Below are 12,855 nucleotides of genomic sequence, written 5' to 3'. Positions count from 1 at the left end.
AGCATGGGTTATTAGATTCCTGAGACTTGTCTGTCTAACTCCAGTATTGCTGACTAATTCTATCAGACTGTAGGAAGCTGACTTTAAAAACAGACAGAGTAGTAATCCCAAGGTCAAACAGAATGAACATGAAGTGAGAAATATAATCTCCAATACTTGATGAAAATATATCTCTTGCATACACAATTTTAAGAGAGGATCAAGAACTTCAATAAATATAAGATGTGGATTAGTTCTAATGATGACTGTTGGGACAAGTGCATCAGTTGACTATGCTGGAGCCAGTGATATGCCTTGTACTTATCCAGGAACCGGAGTGTGGTGGATCGAACTCCAAAAATAAAGCTGTGGGCCATTATCCCTTGGTGTTTAGGGATCTGAGTCTCTTGATTACCATTCCTAGCAGGGATGGTTATGGCCTTTAGCTGTAGCCATTGCCCATTGTGTTCAGCCCATCACTGCCACCAAATTAAGCTGGTAGGGTCAGGGCCAAATGTGGTGATTTGTGACATAACCACAACAGTAGAGGAGGCATGGCTGTTGGTACTGCTATTATCTTCTCTCACCTATCCCTACCCCCCACCTTTTTCTATCCTTTTGGCCAACTACTACATGTTATTATTTTTTTTTGTAGATTTCTATCTTGCCTTTCTGGTTTTCCCTCCTCTTTGAAACAACTCGCAGCAACAACAAATAACAGCGCTCAAATACAATGTAAAAATAAAAGGGTCATATATTTATTGTTAATATTAAGCATAAAATTGCAATTAATATGCAGAGAGTACTAAAAAGCATAGTTCAAATCCACCAGTCGACTCATTAGTCCATAAATACTTAGAGGCACAATTGTATTCCAAAGGTATTAAAGGTATACTGTTTAGTATGTCAATTCAATCCAATAATTACCAGGTCCAATGTCCAGTATAGGTGTTGTCCCAATTAGCAGTGTTGGCAAGCTTCAGCAAAGAATCCGATCCCATAGATGTAACACTAGGCTGGTACGGCTGGGTGGACAAGTCCAATGTCCAGTTTGAATTACAGATCCAGTCAACAGTGCTGGTAGGCTTCTGCAGAAAACCTGGTCCCCTGTAATAGCTGGTATGGCTGTATAGGTACCCAAATGGGGCATGAAATGTCATTCCTTAAGTGAGGTAGAAAGGTGGATGAACTGCAACCAATACTGACACGTTTCGCTGTGTTAAAACCAGAGCTTTATCAAAGGTGATGGTATGGTTGCTTCAGGGCCTTTTTATAGGATGTACCTAAAATGGCTGCTAATTGCCAGCTGTTGTAAATCAATAAGCTGGTCACAGATAAAACACAATATACACATAAAATATCACATTGAAATAGCATAATAAAGGAGACAGACTTACCCTAGCTAGAGAATCTAAGTAGATGGTAAAGCAAATGGCCAGATCATATCAATCTCTCCCGATCTCCTGTATCCGCGTGGTGTAAACAAACCACATGTGGGGAAAAGGGAGTAGTTGGCATAGTTACATTGTAAACATAACTGGTAATAGGTCCAGACGCGCTCACGTGACAGCGGGACATGTCACCTGCTCTAGAGTTAGAGGTTTTAGCAACAGTGTAGTCTCGCGATATCAGAATGCATCCGTGAACCTAATATTTACAAGGAGTTGGCATAGTTACACTCTGACGTGGTTATCAACATATCGGTCACATGTGACAACAAATCATTTCACGTATAATTAAATATAAGATTCACCAACCACCGCAATCACGTGGTATGGCGGCACATCATATAAATGATCCAGGAATGGTACTGGGAATATTACTGTGTTTCTTTCAAACAACTCTACTATTTTAACTTCAGACAGCAGCTCATTTCCTCTGAAAATCAGAGCCAGGGGCTCTGATATTATGGTAATACCATGTACCCAAGGTAATTGCAAAGAATGCAGAGCTACAGCTTCTCACCTATGTTTCAGGGACCCACAGTAGCTGTAATGCTTAAAGAGGAAGCTGTGGCTCTGCATTCTTTATATTTACTATGCTCCCACGGTATTACAATTATATCAGCGGTACTTTAGGTGTAATCAAACTGAAATGTAGGGCCCTGTGCATTGCCACTAGTGCTTTACTGCCCCCTAACCCCACCCCCACCAAAAAAAAACAGTCCTGCAATAGACTGTGGGTCAGTGCTTTGAGCCATGTTCCACAGTTCTCAAGATGTGGGACAAAATCACAAAGGCACTACTAGTGCCTTTTACTGCATGGGGCAGCCAGATTATTTATCCTCAGACCACATTAACCCATAACAAATAGGTGGATATAGTCAGCATCCCGGCGTGCAGGATGTCGACAGTCAAAATACCAGTGCCGGAATGCCGACAGGATCGGGATCCCAGCTCCAGTATCCCAAACGCCGGCATCCCAAAGGTAAATATCGGAGATTAGGGGAGGGTTAGGGGTTAGGAATAGGCACTAGGGAGTGGGTTAGGGTTAGGCACTATGGGGGGGGTTAGGTTTAGGCACTATGGGGGGTTTAGGTTTAGGGTGTGGGAGGGGGAGTTTAGGTTTAGGTACCGGGGAGGGAGGGGTAGGGGTAATGGTTAGTGTTATGGTACTTACCTGGTAGTGTTGGTATTCTGACTGGCGGGAACCCTAACCCAACCCATAAAATAGGCATTTGCATTGGTTTTTTTTCTCACTTTGACTGGATGTTAAAAAGATCAAAGCTAACTGGTTGATATGGGTTACTGCACATTTACATTTTTCCAGTAAATAATACATTTTTATATCTACTTCTTCTAGAGTGCAGAGGTGTTCCCTGAGAGGAAAGAGTAGCGGTGTATCTGTGCGTTAGGGAGACTATCCAGGTGCTCCACTATAAAAATCAAACTATTTCGTAAATGAGTCCCATGGTATTCAGTGGTGCTACTGGATGCATGCTTATAATTACTGATACGCATTGAAGTTTATTGCCATAATCATCGTGCACAGAGTTGTAAGGTCACTGCAGGCTGCCCTACTCATACAAGGACTGCGGTATGATAAGAAACATTCCAGAAAATGCAATTCACAGACGTATTACACAATACATTTTGGGGTCACGGTAATAAAACAAAATACAGGAACATGTCTTAGGTGGATATTACAATTATTGCATACAGTATATTATTTAAAATAGAACTATACTTTAAAAGGTTACCACATCAGTTCACACCTATTTATAAACTTTCACACATTTTGTGTGTATTACTGTGATACTGAATATTCGAAAAAGTAATAATTAGCACTTAGCCAAATACTGTTTACAAATGTTTTAGAAACTAATATACAAAGTAAAGGTATTACTACAGTATAAAGCTTAAAGAAACATTTCATTCAAATCAATAAAAAAAAAACATTAAAAATCCCTAAAACTAAGCTTATGTTTTTGTTTCAGTTTCTATTAATATATAGGCTCTATGGAGCTTATATTAGTCAGGTTATATTTAATATGATCTCTCTGTTAGGTAGGATAATCACAACTGGTAGGACAAATTCTATTGACTTGGGAAGTCTCTATTGCCTGAATACCTGCAAAGCAAGCAGCATACACCCAATCACTTTCACTGAAAGTCCAAGGGTGATGATGTGAAGGGTGGGTCTCTCCAGACTTGATATACTATAGGATTGCTATCGGTATCAATTAAGTATCCTTATTAGACCTACTACTTCAAAGTAATATATGTTTATTACAATGTAGGGATGGCCACCAGCCATCAATAGTTAATTACAGATGGCTGATGGTATTGCCATTGATGGTTCTCTTCCATCGATTGTAGACTAGGTCTCCCCCAACAGCACTGAGTTTAGCCACGCCCCTATTCTGATTGGTCTGCAGGCCACCATGCACCCTGGCAGCGGCTACCATCGAGTGGTGCAAACTGTCAGTGGTTCATGTAGAAGATGGAATATCATTTTACCTTTTTAAAATGAATAAAGGCATTTGTGTGAGGTGAATTAAAGCTATTCAAATTATCCTGCAATGATAATAAGTGATAAAATATTAATAGAGAATAAGAATATACATTTTTGTACTAGGAAAAATAAGTTTTATATTAATAGAAGTTTACATATAGAAAATGCACATTGCTAATAGAAATTAATGTATTTTAGACTTCCAAGAGGGCAAGATGCCAAAAATTCAAGTTATTAAATAAACGTGTTTTTAAAGCTTACATAAACTTGTTGACAGTCTGAAAGCTCAAAACAAAAAGACATCCGCACAAACCTTTAATTTTATACCATCCTTCCCCAATCTTCAATATATAGTATAATACAATCTAAACTAAGGGAAGGTGTACCCAGGAATAAGGTAACTATGGTTAAACAAAATGAAAGTATTCCCGATATGGAGCACTCATGGACTGATATCAATCAGAATTATATCATATAGTGACCCATAATAAGACATAAACATGACTTTTATTATGTCCTTAAAATAAGGTCAGAAAATAAGGACAGTCTGAAAGCTCACAGATAAGACCTAAGATGAATGGTCACACCGAAGATTTTGCATGACTGTGCCAGAATAGAATGGACCATCTTGCGGTACAAGATCGCAGGCTGGAGATATCAAGAGCTATCTGTGTGCACCGATTGAAGTGCATGATATCGTGAATAAAGCTTGGCACACAGTACAGATAGATACTGCCCCTTTATGATGTATGGGGTATTCCTGGATAGAAAAACTGTTAGGTGGAAGATAATAAGAGGCCTAATTACTTAAATGACCTGTTACACATACGGAAACAAGTCATTCATTATTAGGAGTCCGATTCTGCCTAATATTCAGCAAACTCCAAAGACTTCAAATTTTCGAAGTTTTCTTGCGCGAACAAGTGCCTATGAGAAGGAGGTCTGGGGTTTCGCAAGAGGGATCCCTCCGCTGCCTCCTCACTGTGTACCCAGTGGCTTAACGTATGAGTGACCTCCGTGAGTGTAACGGAGGTGGTAAGTAACACTGCTACTGAACTAGCAATGCTACCTATCATGGGGACAGCTACTATTCCGAGCAGCTGTCCCTGCACCAGAGCAATGATGAATTGCTGTGGTGATAAGTACCCACCTCGGCAAGTTGGATACTTATTCATCGAGGGCCATCCGGCCTCCGATGATAAATAGGCCCCTTACAGAGATATATGAGGGAAGAGCTTGTGGACAGTGAGGCATATGAGGGAAAATCTGTTTAGAAGAGGTACACATGAGAAAAAAGCTGGGGGCAGAAGTCATATAAGGGAAAAGCTGCATCAGACATCAGTGCATCAGACATCAGTGCATCAAACATCACTGCATCAGACATCAATGCATCTGGACATCAGTGCAGAAGTGCATAAGACATCAGTGCATCAGACAACAGTGCATCTGGACATCAGAGCATCTGGACATCAGTGCATCAGACATCAGTGCACATGGACATCACTGCATCAGACATCAGTGCATATGGACATCACTGCATCAGACATCAGTGCATCAGACATCAGTGCATATGGACATCAGTGCATCAGACATCAGTGCATATGGACATCAGTGCATCAGACATCAGTGCATCAGACATCAGTGCATCAGACATCAGTGCATCTGGACATCAGTGCATCAGACATCAGTGCATCTGGACATCAATGCATCTGGACATCAGTGCATCAGACATCAATGCATCTGGACATCAGTGCATCAGACATCAGTGCATCTGGACATCAGTGCATCTGGACATCAGTGCATCAGACATCAGTGCATCAGACAACAGTGCATCTGGACATCAGTGTATCAGACATCACTGCATCAGACATCACTGCATCAGACATCACTGCATCAGACATCAGTGCATCAGACATCAGTGCATCTGGACATCAGTGCATCAGACATCACTGCATCAGACATCAGTGCATCAGACTTCAGTGTATCTGGACATCAGTGTATCAGACATCAGTGCATCAGACATCACTGCATCAGACATCAGTGCATCTGGACATCAGTGCATATGGACATCACTGCATCAGACATCAGTGCATCTGGACATCAGTGCATCAAACATCAGTGCATCAGACTTCAGTGCATCAGACATCAGTGCATTAGACATCAGTGCATCTGGACATCAGTGCATCAGACATCAGTGCATCTGGACATCAGTGCATCAGACATCAGTGCATATGGACATCAGTGCATCAGACATCAGTGCATCAGACATCAGTGCATCAGACTTCAGTGCATCAGACATCAGTACATTAGACATCAGTGCATATGGACATCAGTGCATATGGACATCAGACATCAGTGCATATGGACATCAGACATCAGTGCATCAGACATCAGTGCATCAGACATCAGTGCATCTGGACATAGTGCATCTGAATTGCAGCATTCCCAGACAGCCAGGAGGAGGTATGAGTTTTTACTTTTATACAAAGGTCAAATGTGTGAGGGACTGGAAAGGAACTGTTGGGGGTGTGGAACAGGTGGTATGCAGAGATTTTTTCTAGGGTGCGAGGCATAACATCTCTCTTCTAGCACCACAATTTCCTCCATCTCTCAAACTTACTTTCTTTTAGTATAACTTGACTGTGCCCTCTGCATTACTCCTCACAACCCATCTCCTAAAATATATACACATCTCACCTGTCACGGCCAGTGTATTTCAGCATGGCGCTAGGCGGGTGTTACCTGTGAGGTCGTTGTGGCGCGGGCTGTCTGGTGGCGGAGCTGGTGTCTGGCGGGGGGCTTTGGCTGCGCGCTTTGTTGTGCGGCCCTGTTGTCACTCTGCGCTGGTGAGGCCTGGCGGCGTCTCCGTTCCGTTTGGCATGGGCGCTGCCATCTTGCCTTCTGGCCATGTGATGCGGCTGGCCAATCCTGGTGAGTCACATGTTCCCTCCGGCCAGTAACAGCATGGCATGGGGTATTTAGGAAGGGTCAGTGCCTTCCTTCTTTGCCAGTGCAACGTATATCTCAGCCTAGCTGAGAGGGAGTTCTCTGTGCTTTCCTGTTCCTGCGTATTCGCTGTCTGCCAGTCTGCCTGTCAGCTCCTAGTTCCCACTGGACTACCCCGCTACCTCCACCACCCTTGCCCATACCTGAGTGCCTGAGCCTGCTGACATCCTGCATTTCAGTTCACTACCTGCAAACCTGGCTTGATTATTTTCAGTTCACTACCTGCTAACCTGGCTTGATTATTTTCAGTTTCACTACCTGCACACCTGGACAGCTCTAATTGTTTCTACCTGGACATTAACCCTTTTGCTCCCACCACAGAACTCTTGTGCACATTTATATTTTCCTGGACTTTATTTTACTGCCACATTATATGTCTACTCAAGCACTTATTAAAAATCCTAGTTTTATTTTCAAATCTGCCTCTGTGATCGCTCCTGCTACCACCCCGGGTCCACAAGCAACCCAGAACATAACATCACCAATGCTAGATAAACTATATCTCATCTCAACCCAGCCTCTCTATCTGACTAATGCTGGGTACACACTAGATGATATCGGACAACATATCAGACACATCGTCTAGTGTGTACCCACTATGTTGCTGACAATGTGCGGTCCCGTGCATGCAGGTCCGATGGGTGACATTATTAATGCAGCATGGCCCCTGCCGTCGCTTCGTCGTTGCTGGCATCGACAAGTGTGTATGCACCAAGACGGGTCCTGTCCCTAACAAGGTCGTTACACTCTAGACATCGTCTAGTGTGTACTGGCCTTAACATCCTATTGTTTTCTTTCCCTTTGCCTTCATATTAGTTGAGCAACTTGTGATTAACCACCTGCTTCACTCTCTCTCCTCTCACTTCAGACTCGGCACTCAGTAACCAGGCTTCCAGCCCCAACATTCCACAAAATGTCCACTGTGTAAGAAGATCATTGATCACCAAAGTGATCAATGATCTACTTACAACAAAGTCTAATGGTGATTTGTCTATTTGTCTATCCTCTTGGACCTGGTTTCAACACTGTAGATCATCATCTTCTACTGCACAGACTTCCTGAATTGGCCTTCAAAACACATTTGTTTCCTGGTTTACTTCCTATATATTGAACAGCGCATTTACTGTGTCTACGTCTGGTACATATTAAACTCTGCTCCCATTGTATGTTGGGGTCTGACATAAAGCTCTGTTCTTGTCCCTTGAAATTGTTTATTCATAGAGTAGTCAGTACCACTTTACACTTATGACACCTAAATCTTCCTCTCCTCTCGTGATGTTTCTCTCCTTGTTTACTATCTTGTGTAAACAACTGTCTTTCTGCTATCTTCATATGGATGTCCCAATGCTACCTAAAGCTCAACATGTCCAGAACCAAGCATCCCATCATTTCCCGCTTCTTTGGTGTCAAACGTGATTATGATATGCCCACAAGCCCGTGAGCTCCCTATACACACACCTCATTGAGGCAGAGGTTCTGCACATTACACTGTGTAATACTTAAGTAATTATATCCTTTCATAGACACTGTTGAACTCCGATCACTGTTACAGTCCCAGTCTGCAGCTCACACAAGAAGCAGCTGCCAATCACAATACCGCAGAGCCACCTCCTCTACCTGAGATGTCAGCATACTGGGCAAGTCTCACAGCAGTATGATCTGGAAGAGATGTGCTAATTTATATAATGCTGGTTATGGAGTTGATCAAGGTGTCTTTGGGCTGAGCAAGGGCCCAACATTTTTGTGCCCCCAGACATGTGACCTCCACGTTTCGCCCTATAGGCAACCCTGCTTGTAGGGATCACTTAACAGACATGGTTCTCCAGTAAATTATTCTTACAAAGTATTACAAAGACCAACTATATCAGTGTTCAACAAATATAATCTTCTGGTTTCCACAGGCCAGTCCAAGAAAGTTGTAAAAAATTACCTTAGACACTGTTCTTTGGGATTAGGCATGGGCTCCTGGTGTCCTTAATTTAATGATTCATTATCCTCACAATTCTTGGAATATGTGTGTATTCTTGCATTGCTTGACAATCATAGGTTGGTTTATAATCATGAAGTCTCTGAGTTACACATCGAACAAGTCCAGTAAACTCCTCATTAAACTTTGTTGGAGGTTTTCCCTTGTTGCTCCTCATGGAACTCCTGTTCCTCAAATGGTACTTTTAATATTTCACTTATTCCAGACTTGCAGGCATATCCAGCGACACAGATCCCTGTGACTTCACAATAATCCTGTTAACACTAACTGAAGTAATCTAGTGAACACAACATCCCTTGACAGTAAATATTGCTGGTGATGCAAAGAAAGTCACTAAAGTGCAAATAAATAAAAAATGTACATACCGTATATATATATATATATATATATATATATATATAAATGAAATATGTATAATGAAGAAATATATAAAACTATTGACAAAATTTTTTAAAAATTGTGTGTGCGCAATAACAGTGCAATACACAGACACTACCAATACATATATCTCCATTAGGGGTAGAAAGATACAATTTCTTGTATTAAAAGTAGAAAGAACTGGGTGGCTTTGTAATGAATGTCGAAAATACAGATGTGTCCTCGGACATCTTTGCTGCAGTCACACCAAACAGCCCCTCTCGGTGCACCATGCCCTATGCAATTCTGCTAGCCCTGGGTGTCTTTGTTGTATCTTTTTTGGCCAAAAATGTGTCTTAGTTGCAATGCAATGTCACAAGGTCTCTGAATCCACATATGAAGTGCTATGATTCAGTCTGCTGTGGCTTTTTCCATATACAGACTTAGTCGCACAGAGCTATACAAGTGTTGCATATCAGATTAATCAGCACAGTCTCCTGGTGGGTCCTAGTGTGACTAAGATGCATTTTTAGCAAAAGAAAGATGCCTGACGCTAGCAGACTTGTACAGGACCTGGTCGTTTACTAATGTCAGGAAAATTATGCTGCATGGTGTATTGTGGCTAAATGAAGGTGGACACATCTGTATCTGCAGAAATAAAATTGACAAATACAGATGATTAATTCTCAGTTCCATGTGTACAGTCCATAGATATGGGAATGACGGAAATGGCAAATGTTAAAATACTTGTGATAAGGAGTTTCGTGGAGCTGGAAAAGTTTTTTGAGGATATAACAATATTCTAATAATCCAGAAATTAAAGGGTAGTCAGAGTCACATAAATAAATACATCCAAGCTCACCCAAACTCAAGGCTAATGCGTTTGCTGTACCAGGCAACTTTATCTTTGGCACTATCAAAGAACTGAGATGTCCTGTGACAGTCTGAGCCTGCAGTTGTTAAAGTCACAAAGACGGTAACCTTTGGCCTGATGCACCGCTACCTTTGGCCTGATCACAATATGCAAGCATAATGCACTCGATGGACTTGAAATCAAATTTGTGTCTTCTATCTTTGGGTACATGAGTGTAAGCTCTACTTCCAAACACAAGTATATGGCAGATATTAGGCTTTTTAACCATCCACTCTTCCAATTATGTAATCTCCTTGACTGCTACTGATTGATTTTTAGGGTAAATAACCATTCTTGCTGCTTAAGCCCAAAATTTCTTACTGAGATTTGAATCATCTACCTGAGCTCGAGTTCTCTCAACTATTTTTCTGTTAGCTTTTTCACGGGCACCATTTTGTTCTGATGTATAGCCAATAGTTAGCTGATACTGGATGCCATTTTCTTTGAAGTACTTGGCTAATTCTTTAATCTTGTATTTTCCACCATTATCAGATCTTAGATCTTTCAGCCTCTGACCTGTTTGGTTTTCAATGAGATTCTTGTACACTGATCTTGTATGTTACTTCACTTTTGTGTCTCAAGAAATAAACATGTATCATCATTGTAGAATTGTCGATGAGTGTCATGAAGTAATACTTTCTGCTCATGAATTCCGACTCCATTGGTCCATACATGTCAGTATGTACTAACTCCAATGACACTTGTGCCCTGGATGCGAACTTACAGTAGTAAAGGTGCAACATGTGTGCTTGCACTTCACACAGCTTTCACATGCTGGTCTTTCAGGACTGTCCTTTGATATCTCAGTCACCATACCACTCTGAAGCTTCTGTATCCCAATTGACTGTGCCACAGTTCTATTGATTGGGTGGATTCCTCAGCGACCAGTGCACGGCACTCCACAGTGATAGGGTATATAGTTGCTGGTACCAGGTAGCTGCTGCTATAAGAGTCCCTCTTTGGTTGTACACAATGCAGCAACCATCTGCAGACTGGACTCTGTGGACCTCATTCAGAGTCGGTCGTTGCGGCCGCACGGTCGTACGCCACCGATGTTCGCTAAACTGCGCATGCGTAAAATTCACAATGCGCGTGCGCAAACTAGCTATTATGATCAGAAATTGCTCTCTCCTTCAACTTGGCCAGGTTGTTAGTTTGAGTGACAGGATGAGGCGTTTGTGAGTGGTAACAGGGGAAGGTGCTTGTGAACGGGGGAGTGGAGATCCGAACTATGCAAACGGCGTTTTATGGGAGTGCATAATTAACTAAGTAGCGTCATGGCACATGTGACATGGGAGGTTTTTACACTGACTTGATCGTAGTGCTTAAGAGAGGGTATGGTCAACCTTAAGGTCTACGACCAGCTCCGATGGTTCCCGATGGTCTCGATTAATCCTTATATGCCCGGAGATGACGTGTAATGGGAATGAGAAGGGGGCATATTTTTAGTCTTACGGCTGCATCCTCCCGTCGCTCGTCCAGCTAACGATCCCATCTTAACGACGCAACTAGCGAGCGCTTCATTTGCATATCCGGCCCCTTTTACCTTACGACCGTGCGGCCGCAACGACCGACTCTGAATGAGGTCCTGTATCCTTTCAACTCAAGAACACTCACAGCAATCAGTTTGGTTCCTAGGTCAGGTACAAACAGTTTGTCTTCCATGTCAGTGACAACTTCTTTGCCTATCACTCTTACGCATAGTATAATTTTTGCAAATTGAGTAGCATCTAAGACCTTGCCTCCCATACTTTAGACCTTAGTTGTCTCACACAGTATAAATGATTTACACCAATTTTCATTACAACTGAAATGACTTGTGGCTCCAGACTCCATGTACCAGTAGCTTTATAGGTGTCTGCTACATTTAGTGCTAACTAATTCCCACTGTCATACTTTAGTGATGAGGTGCCATTTGATACATTCCTTCTGCAATTATGTCGCAACTTGTGACACTTGAAACAGTGATCTTAAGCTTACTGTGCTTTGAACTCTTTAAAGTTTTGTTTCAGTAGGTTTGCAGTCTTAAAATTGCAATAATTTAGCATGTACAGTCTGTGGTTAGCTTCATAGTACTCAACTCTAATGCTACTACCAAGAAGTCGTACTCCTGCATAAGGTTTTGCAGCATCTCCATAGCAACCTTTTCATCATCTATTGTGACACCAACTAAGATTAACTACTGAGAGATGGATAACATTCTGTTTATGTACTCACTCATGTTTCTGCATACAATGTAAACCTCAGTTTTATTCTCCTCATTAAGCCTTTATTTTCATAAGTAAGTTGCAGAGCTATCCACATATCATATACTGTAACTTTTCTGTGGATTACTGAATAAACAGATGATTCTACAGCTAGGCCAATTGCCCCCATAGGTTTGTCAATTTGGATTGTCACCAGGAGTACTAGTGACCCTCCTCAATTTCTCCTGCTTCAACTGCATCTGCTTTGCAAATGTTCATGTAGAGTAGTCCTCGGCACCTGTCAGCTTCTCAAATGACATGCTGCTCCCCGCACTGTACATTTCTATCATACAGATTAAATAAGAGTCTGTCTGTATTCACTCAGATCCTCTTATTATGTGTCGTCTGCAGATTTGTTGATATTGGTATCAGCGTGTACAACACCAGGGGTATGTGGACTTTCAGCAGGTGGA

This window comes from Taudactylus pleione, unplaced genomic scaffold (genome assembly GCF_031769625.1).
Source record: "Taudactylus pleione unplaced genomic scaffold, aTauple2 ptg000395l, whole genome shotgun sequence".
Taxonomy (NCBI): domain Eukaryota; kingdom Metazoa; phylum Chordata; class Amphibia; order Anura; family Myobatrachidae; genus Taudactylus; species Taudactylus pleione.
The sequence above is the reverse complement of the archived record's forward strand: the minus strand, read 5'-3'. Positions refer to the sequence as shown.